Source organism: Styela clava, unplaced genomic scaffold (assembly GCF_964204865.1).
Source record: "Styela clava unplaced genomic scaffold, kaStyClav1.hap1.2 HAP1_SCAFFOLD_19, whole genome shotgun sequence".
NCBI classification, from domain to species: Eukaryota; Metazoa; Chordata; class Ascidiacea; order Stolidobranchia; family Styelidae; genus Styela; species Styela clava.
Window position 1 is genome coordinate 350,001 of NW_027556646.1, and position 10,000 is coordinate 360,000.

At 55.6% G+C, this 10,000-nt stretch overlaps 1 non-coding gene across 1 annotated transcript in view; it reads right to left on the reverse strand.

Moving 5' to 3' along the window:
• The window catches only part of LOC144419353 (small subunit ribosomal RNA), a 1,810-nt gene extending 1,686 nt beyond the window's left edge, over positions 1-124 (reverse strand). The window contains exon 1 of the ribosomal RNA XR_013474008.1: positions 1-124. This exon is cut by the window's left edge and continues 1,686 nt beyond it. This is a non-coding gene — a ribosomal RNA (small subunit ribosomal RNA).
• Positions 125-10,000: the final 9,876 nt, after the last annotated feature.

Sequence of the window (10,000 nt, forward strand, 5' to 3'; positions counted from 1 at the left end):
ACCAAATAAACCAAGACTGATTTAATGAGCCATTCGCAGTTTCGCTTTACGAGAACTCGTACTTGCACCTGCATGGCTTAATCTTTGAGACAAGCATATCACTACTGGCAGGATCAACCAGATAGCTGCGACAGCTGCGCTCGGCCCTTGCTGGGCCGCCCGGCGCGTGCTCGTCGCATTCGTTTAAGACCGAGGCAATCGCCTGCGGCCGTACTCAGCTTCGACAGTCGCTGGCCGCGACGTCCACGCTCTCGCCGGCAGTGCCAGGCGGAGCGATTTGCGTTTTTTCTTTGCTCGCCCTCTCTCGGGCTCGATCCATTCAGTTTCGCACAAACAAGAGCTCTGCCGGCCGCCTGCAGCGGTGCCTAAAACCCGGGCATAACAATGCGACCGTTCTGCTAGGCCGACAAGCGCTCAAGCCAGACGCTCGATCGAACGCCCCCTACATATTAGTCGAGACAACGGCTCGCTCATTAGCATCGCGTTTGTACTTTAACTTTTTTCGGCTCGGCTTCTTTCGACGCCGATGCCGGCGACGCAGCACTCTCTCGCCCGCCAGCCACCGAGAAAAGGGTGCGCTCCGACCGGCCCCGCACCGCTCTTTCTTGGCTCATTCGAAATTACTGTCTTTCGCTCTGACATGCCTTACCTAGGGTTAGGTTAGTATGCTTGCACGTTTGTACTTTAACTTTTTTTGGCTCGGCTTCTTTCGACGCCGATGCCGGCGACGCAGCACTCTCTCGCCCGCCAGCCACCGAGAAAAGGGTGCGCTCCGACCGGCCCCGCACCGCTCTTTCATGGCTCATTCGAAATTACTGTCTTTCGCTCTGACATGCCTTACCTAGGGTTAGGTTAGTATGCTTGCACGTTTGTACTTTAACTTTTTTTGGCTCGGCTTCTTTCGACGCCGATGCCGGCGACGCAGCACTTTCTCGCCCGCCAGCCACCGAGAAAAGGGTGCGCTCCGACCGGCCCCGCACCGCTCTTTCTTGGCTCATTCGAAATTACTGTCTTTCGCTCTGACATGCCTTACCTAGGGTTAGGTTAGTATGCTTGCACGTTTGTACTTTAACTTTTTTCGGCTCGGCTTCTTTCGACGCCGATGCCGGCGACGCAGCACTCTCTCGCCCGCCAGCCACCGAGAAAAGGGTGCGCTCCGACCGGCCCCGCACCGCTCTTTCATGGCTCATTCGAAATTACTGTCTTTCGCTCTGACATGCCTTACCTAGGGTTAGGTTAGTATGCTTGCACGTTTGTACTTTAACTTTTTTTGGCTCGGCTTCTTTCGACGCCGATGCCGGCGACGCAGCACTCTCTCGCCCACCAGCCACCGAGAAAAGGGTGCGCTCCGACCGGCCCCGCACCGCTCTTTCATGGCTCATTCGAGTTTACTGTCTTTCGCTCTGACATGCCTTACCTAGGGTTAGGTTAGTATGCTTGCACGTTTGTACTTTAACTTTTTTCGGCTCGGCTTCTTTCGACGCCGATGCCGGCGACGCAGCACTCTCTCGCCCGCCAGCCACCGAGAAAAGGGTGCGCTCCGACCGGCCCCGCACCGCTCTTTCTTGGCTCATTCGAAATTACTGTCTTTCGCTCTGACATGCCTTACCTAGGGTTAGGTTAGTATGCTTGCACGTTTGTACTTTAACTTTTTTCGGCTCGGCTTCTTTCGACGCCGATGCCGGCGACGCAGCACTCTCTCGCCCGCCAGCCACCGAGAAAAGGGTGCGCTCCGACCGGCCCCGCACCGCTCTTTCATGGCTCATTCGAGTTTACTGTCTTTCGCTCTGACATGCCTTACCTAGGGTTAGGTTAGTATGCTTGCACGTTTGTACTTTAACTTTTTTCGGCTCGGCTTCTTTCGACGCCGATGCCGGCGACGCAGCACTTTCTCGCCCGCCAGCCACCGAGAAAAGGGTGCGCTCCGACCGGCCCCGCACCGCTCTTTCTTGGCTCATTCGAAATTACTGTCTTTCGCTCTGACATGCCTTACCTAGGGTTAGGTTAGTATGCTTGCACGTTTGTACTTTAACTTTTTTTGGCTCGGCTTCTTTCGACGCCGATGCCGGCGACGCAGCACTCTCTCGCCCACCAGCCACCGAGAAAAGGGTGCGCTCCGACCGGCCCCGCACCGCTCTTTCATGGCTCATTCGAGTTTACTGTCTTTCGCTCTGACATGCCTTACCTAGGGTTAGGTTAGTATGCTTGCACGTTTGTACTTTAACTTTTTTCGGCTCGGCTTCTTTCGACGCCGATGCCGGCGACGCAGCACTCTCTCGCCCGCCAGCCACCGAGAAAAGGGTGCGCTCCGACCGGCCCCGCACCGCTCTTTCATGGCTCATTCGAAATTACTGTCTTCCGCTCTGACATGCCTTACCTAGGGTTAGGTTAGTATGCTTGCACGTTTGTACTTTAACTTTTTTTGGCTCGGCTTCTTTCGACGCCGATGCCGGCGACGCAGCACTTTCTCGCCCGCCAACCACCGAGAAAAGGGTGCGCTCCGACCGGCCCCGCACCGCTCTTTCTTGGCTCATTCGAAATTACTGTCTTTCGCTCTGACATGCCTTACCTAGGGTTAGGTTAGTATGCTTGCACGTTTGTACTTTAACTTTTTTCGGCTCGGCTTCTTTCGACGCCGATGCCGGCGACGCAGCACTCTCTCGCCCGCCAGCCACCGAGAAAAGGGTGCGCTCCGACCGGCCCCGCACCGCTCTTTCATGGCTCATTCGAAATTACTGTCTTCCGCTCTGACATGCCTTACCTAGGGTTAGGTTAGTATGCTTGCACGTTTGTACTTTAACTTTTTTTGGCTCGGCTTCTTTCGACGCCGATGCCGGCGACGCAGCACTTTCTCGCCCGCCAGCCACCGAGAAAAGGGTGCGCTCCGACCGGCCCCGCACCGCTCTTTCTTGGCTCATTCGAAATTACTGTCTTTCGCTCTGACATGCCTTACCTAGGGTTAGGTTAGTATGCTTGCACGTTTGTACTTTAACTTTTTTCGGCTCGGCTTCTTTCGACGCCGATGCCGGCGACGCAGCACTCTCTCGCCCGCCAGCCACCGAGAAAAGGGTGCGCTCCGACCGGCCCCGCACCGCTCTTTCTTGGCTCATTCGAAATTACTGTCTTTCGCTCTGACATGCCTTACCTAGGGTTAGGTTAGTATGCTTGCACGTTTGTACTTTAACTTTTTTTGGCTCGGCTTCTTTCGACGCCGATGCCGGCGACGCAGCACTCTCTCGCCCGCCAGCCACCGAGAAAAGGGTGCGCTCCGACCGGCCCCGCACCGCTCTTTCATGGCTCATTCGAAATTACTGTCTTTCGCTCTGACATGCCTTACCTAGGGTTAGGTTAGTATGCTTGCACGTTTGTACTTTAACTTTTTTTGGCTCGGCTTCTTTCGACGCCGATGCCGGCGACGCAGCACTTTCTCGCCCGCCAGCCACCGAGAAAAGGGTGCGCTCCGACCGGCCCCGCACCGCTCTTTCTTGGCTCATTCGAAATTACTGTCTTTCGCTCTGACATGCCTTACCTAGGGTTAGGTTAGTATGCTTGCACGTTTGTACTTTAACTTTTTTCGGCTCGGCTTCTTTCGACGCCGATGCCGGCGACGCAGCACTCTCTCGCCCGCCAGCCACCGAGAAAAGGGTGCGCTCCGACCGGCCCCGCACCGCTCTTTCATGGCTCATTCGAAATTACTGTCTTTCGCTCTGACATGCCTTACCTAGGGTTAGGTTAGTATGCTTGCACGTTTGTACTTTAACTTTTTTTGGCTCGGCTTCTTTCGACGCCGATGCCGGCGACGCAGCACTCTCTCGCCCACCAGCCACCGAGAAAAGGGTGCGCTCCGACCGGCCCCGCACCGCTCTTTCATGGCTCATTCGAGTTTACTGTCTTTCGCTCTGACATGCCTTACCTAGGGTTAGGTTAGTATGCTTGCACGTTTGTACTTTAACTTTTTTCGGCTCGGCTTCTTTCGACGCCGATGCCGGCGACGCAGCACTCTCTCGCCCGCCAGCCACCGAGAAAAGGGTGCGCTCCGACCGGCCCCGCACCGCTCTTTCTTGGCTCATTCGAAATTACTGTCTTTCGCTCTGACATGCCTTACCTAGGGTTAGGTTAGTATGCTTGCACGTTTGTACTTTAACTTTTTTCGGCTCGGCTTCTTTCGACGCCGATGCCGGCGACGCAGCACTCTCTCGCCCGCCAGCCACCGAGAAAAGGGTGCGCTCCGACCGGCCCCGCACCGCTCTTTCATGGCTCATTCGAGTTTACTGTCTTTCGCTCTGACATGCCTTACCTAGGGTTAGGTTAGTATGCTTGCACGTTTGTACTTTAACTTTTTTCGGCTCGGCTTCTTTCGACGCCGATGCCGGCGACGCAGCACTTTCTCGCCCGCCAGCCACCGAGAAAAGGGTGCGCTCCGACCGGCCCCGCACCGCTCTTTCTTGGCTCATTCGAAATTACTGTCTTTCGCTCTGACATGCCTTACCTAGGGTTAGGTTAGTATGCTTGCACGTTTGTACTTTAACTTTTTTTGGCTCGGCTTCTTTCGACGCCGATGCCGGCGACGCAGCACTCTCTCGCCCACCAGCCACCGAGAAAAGGGTGCGCTCCGACCGGCCCCGCACCGCTCTTTCATGGCTCATTCGAGTTTACTGTCTTTCGCTCTGACATGCCTTACCTAGGGTTAGGTTAGTATGCTTGCACGTTTGTACTTTAACTTTTTTCGGCTCGGCTTCTTTCGACGCCGATGCCGGCGACGCAGCACTCTCTCGCCCGCCAGCCACCGAGAAAAGGGTGCGCTCCGACCGGCCCCGCACCGCTCTTTCATGGCTCATTCGAAATTACTGTCTTCCGCTCTGACATGCCTTACCTAGGGTTAGGTTAGTATGCTTGCACGTTTGTACTTTAACTTTTTTTGGCTCGGCTTCTTTCGACGCCGATGCCGGCGACGCAGCACTTTCTCGCCCGCCAACCACCGAGAAAAGGGTGCGCTCCGACCGGCCCCGCACCGCTCTTTCTTGGCTCATTCGAAATTACTGTCTTTCGCTCTGACATGCCTTACCTAGGGTTAGGTTAGTATGCTTGCACGTTTGTACTTTAACTTTTTTCGGCTCGGCTTCTTTCGACGCCGATGCCGGCGACGCAGCACTCTCTCGCCCGCCAGCCACCGAGAAAAGGGTGCGCTCCGACCGGCCCCGCACCGCTCTTTCATGGCTCATTCGAAATTACTGTCTTCCGCTCTGACATGCCTTACCTAGGGTTAGGTTAGTATGCTTGCACGTTTGTACTTTAACTTTTTTTGGCTCGGCTTCTTTCGACGCCGATGCCGGCGACGCAGCACTTTCTCGCCCGCCAGCCACCGAGAAAAGGGTGCGCTCCGACCGGCCCCGCACCGCTCTTTCTTGGCTCATTCGAAATTACTGTCTTTCGCTCTGACATGCCTTACCTAGGGTTAGGTTAGTATGCTTGCACGTTTGTACTTTAACTTTTTTCGGCTCGGCTTCTTTCGACGCCGATGCCGGCGACGCAGCACTCTCTCGCCCGCCAGCCACCGAGAAAAGGGTGCGCTCCGACCGGCCCCGCACCGCTCTTTCATGGCTCATTCGAAATTACTGTCTTTCGCTCTGACATGCCTTACCTAGGGTTAGGTTAGTATGCTTGCACGTTTGTACTTTAACTTTTTTTGGCTCGGCTTCTTTCGACGCCGATGCCGGCGACGCAGCACTCTCTCGCCCACCAGCCACCGAGAAAAGGGTGCGCTCCGACCGGCCCCGCACCGCTCTTTCATGGCTCATTCGAGTTTACTGTCTTTCGCTCTGACATGCCTTACCTAGGGTTAGGTTAGTATGCTTGCACGTTTGTACTTTAACTTTTTTCGGCTCGGCTTCTTTCGACGCCGATGCCGGCGACGCAGCACTCTCTCGCCCGCCAGCCACCGAGAAAAGGGTGCGCTCCGACCGGCCCCGCACCGCTCTTTCTTGGCTCATTCGAAATTACTGTCTTTCGCTCTGACATGCCTTACCTAGGGTTAGGTTAGTATGCTTGCACGTTTGTACTTTAACTTTTTTCGGCTCGGCTTCTTTCGACGCCGATGCCGGCGACGCAGCACTCTCTCGCCCGCCAGCCACCGAGAAAAGGGTGCGCTCCGACCGGCCCCGCACCGCTCTTTCATGGCTCATTCGAGTTTACTGTCTTTCGCTCTGACATGCCTTACCTAGGGTTAGGTTAGTATGCTTGCACGTTTGTACTTTAACTTTTTTCGGCTCGGCTTCTTTCGACGCCGATGCCGGCGACGCAGCACTTTCTCGCCCGCCAGCCACCGAGAAAAGGGTGCGCTCCGACCGGCCCCGCACCGCTCTTTCTTGGCTCATTCGAAATTACTGTCTTTCGCTCTGACATGCCTTACCTAGGGTTAGGTTAGTATGCTTGCACGTTTGTACTTTAACTTTTTTTGGCTCGGCTTCTTTCGACGCCGATGCCGGCGACGCAGCACTCTCTCGCCCACCAGCCACCGAGAAAAGGGTGCGCTCCGACCGGCCCCGCACCGCTCTTTCATGGCTCATTCGAGTTTACTGTCTTTCGCTCTGACATGCCTTACCTAGGGTTAGGTTAGTATGCTTGCACGTTTGTACTTTAACTTTTTTCGGCTCGGCTTCTTTCGACGCCGATGCCGGCGACGCAGCACTCTCTCGCCCGCCAGCCACCGAGAAAAGGGTGCGCTCCGACCGGCCCCGCACCGCTCTTTCATGGCTCATTCGAAATTACTGTCTTTCGCTCTGACATGCCTTACCTAGGGTTAGGTTAGTATGCTTGCACGTTTGTACTTTAACTTTTTTTGGCTCGGCTTCTTTCGACGCCGATGCCGGCGACGCAGCACTCTCTCGCCCACCAGCCACCGAGAAAAGGGTGCGCTCCGACCGGCCCCGCACCGCTCTTTCATGGCTCATTAGAGTTTACTGTCTTTCGCTCTGACATGCCTTACCTAGGGTTAGGTTAGTATGCTTGCACGTTTGTACTTTAACTTTTTTCGGCTCGGCTTCTTTCGACGCCGATGCCGGCGACGCAGCACTCTCTCGCCCGCCAGCCACCGAGAAAAGGGTGCGCTCCGACCGGCCCCGCACCGCTCTTTCTTGGCTCATTTGAAATTACTGTCTTTCGCTCTGACATGCCTTACCTAGGGTTAGGTTAGTATGCTTGCACGTTTGTACTTTAACTTTTTTCGGCTCGGCTTCTTTCGACGCCGATGCCGGCGACGCAGCACTCTCTCGCCCGCCAGCCACCGAGAAAAGGGTGCGCTCCGACCGGCCCCGCACCGCTCTTTCATGGCTCATTCGAGTTTACTGTCTTTCGCTCTGACATGCCTTACCTAGGGTTAGGTTAGTATGCTTGCACGTTTGTACTTTAACTTTTTTCGGCTCGGCTTCTTTCGACGCCGATGCCGGCGACGCAGCACTTTCTCGCCCGCCAGCCACCGAGAAAAGGGTGCGCTCCGACCGGCCCCGCACCGCTCTTTCTTGGCTCATTCGAAATTACTGTCTTTCGCTCTGACATGCCTTACCTAGGGTTAGGTTAGTATGCTTGCACGTTTGTACTTTAACTTTTTTCGGCTCGGCTTCTTTCGACGCCGATGCCGGCGACGCAGCACTTTCTCGCCCGCCAGCCACCGAGAAAAGGGTGCGCTCCGACCGGCCCCGCACCGCTCTTTCTTGGCTCATTCGAAATTACTGTCTTTCGCTCTGACATGCCTTACCTAGGGTTAGGTTAGTATGCTTGCACGTTTGTACTTTAACTTTTTTTGGCTCGGCTTCTTTCGACGCCGATGCCGGCGACGCAGCACTCTCTCGCCCACCAGCCACCGAGAAAAGGGTGCGCTCCGACCGGCCCCGCACCGCTCTTTCATGGCTCATTCGAGTTTACTGTCTTTCGCTCTGACATGCCTTACCTAGGGTTAGGTTAGTATGCTTGCACGTTTGTACTTTAACTTTTTTCGGCTCGGCTTCTTTCGACGCCGATGCCGGCGACGCAGCACTCTCTCGCCCGCCAGCCACCGAGAAAAGGGTGCGCTCCGACCGGCCCCGCACCGCTCTTTCATGGCTCATTCGAAATTACTGTCTTCCGCTCTGACATGCCTTACCTAGGGTTAGGTTAGTATGCTTGCACGTTTGTACTTTAACTTTTTTTGGCTCGGCTTCTTTCGACGCCGATGCCGGCGACGCAGCACTTTCTCGCCCGCCAGCCACCGAGAAAAGGGTGCGCTCCGACCGGCCCCGCACCGCTCTTTCTTGGCTCATTCGAAATTACTGTCTTTCGCTCTGACATGCCTTACCTAGGGTTAGGTTAGTATGCTTGCACGTTTGTACTTTAACTTTTTTTGGCTCGGCTTCTTTCGACGCCGATGCCGGCGACGCAGCACTCTCTCGCCCGCCAGCCACCGAGAAAAGGGTGCGCTCCGACCGGCCCCGCACCGCTCTTTCATGGCTCATTCGAAATTACTGTCTTTCGCTCTGACATGCCTTACCTAGGGTTAGGTTAGTATGCTTGCACGTTTGTACTTTAACTTTTTTTGGCTCGGCTTCTTTCGACGCCGATGCCGGCGACGCAGCACTTTCTCGCCCGCCAGCCACCGAGAAAAGGGTGCGCTCCGACCGGCCCCGCACCGCTCTTTCTTGGCTCATTCGAAATTACTGTCTTTCGCTCTGACATGCCTTACCTAGGGTTAGGTTAGTATGCTTGCACGTTTGTACTTTAACTTTTTTCGGCTCGGCTTCTTTCGACGCCGATGCCGGCGACGCAGCACTCTCTCGCCCGCCAGCCACCGAGAAAAGGGTGCGCTCCGACCGGCCCCGCACCGCTCTTTCATGGCTCATTCGAAATTACTGTCTTTCGCTCTGACATGCCTTACCTAGGGTTAGGTTAGTATGCTTGCACGTTTGTACTTTAACTTTTTTTGGCTCGGCTTCTTTCGACGCCGATGCCGGCGACGCAGCACTCTCTCGCCCACCAGCCACCGAGAAAAGGGTGCGCTCCGACCGGCCCCGCACCGCTCTTTCATGGCTCATTCGAGTTTACTGTCTTTCGCTCTGACATGCCTTACCTAGGGTTAGGTTAGTATGCTTGCACGTTTGTACTTTAACTTTTTTCGGCTCGGCTTCTTTCGACGCCGATGCCGGCGACGCAGCACTCTCTCGCCCGCCAGCCACCGAGAAAAGGGTGCGCTCCGACCGGCCCCGCACCGCTCTTTCTTGGCTCATTCGAAATTACTGTCTTTCGCTCTGACATGCCTTACCTAGGGTTAGGTTAGTATGCTTGCACGTTTGTACTTTAACTTTTTTCGGCTCGGCTTCTTTCGACGCCGATGCCGGCGACGCAGCACTCTCTCGCCCGCCAGCCACCGAGAAAAGGGTGCGCTCCGACCGGCCCCGCACCGCTCTTTCATGGCTCATTCGAGTTTACTGTCTTTCGCTCTGACATGCCTTACCTAGGGTTAGGTTAGTATGCTTGCACGTTTGTACTTTAACTTTTTTCGGCTCGGCTTCTTTCGACGCCGATGCCGGCGACGCAGCACTTTCTCGCCCGCCAGCCACCGAGAAAAGGGTGCGCTCCGACCGGCCCCGCACCGCTCTTTCTTGGCTCATTCGAAATTACTGTCTTTCGCTCTGACATGCCTTACCTAGGGTTAGGTTAGTATGCTTGCACGTTTGTACTTTAACTTTTTTCGGCTCGGCTTCTTTCGACGCCGATGCCGGCGACGCAGCACTTTCTCGCCCGCCAGCCACCGAGAAAAGGGTGCGCTCCGACCGGCCCCGCACCGCTCTTTCTTGGCTCATTCGAAATTACTGTCTTTCGCTCTGACATGCCTTACCTAGGGTTAGGTTAGTATGCTTGCACGTTTGTACTTTAACTTTTTTTGGCTCGGCTTCTTTCGACGCCGATGCCGGCGACGCAGCACTCTCTCGCCCACCAGCCACCGAGAAAAGGGTGCGCTCCGACCGGCCCC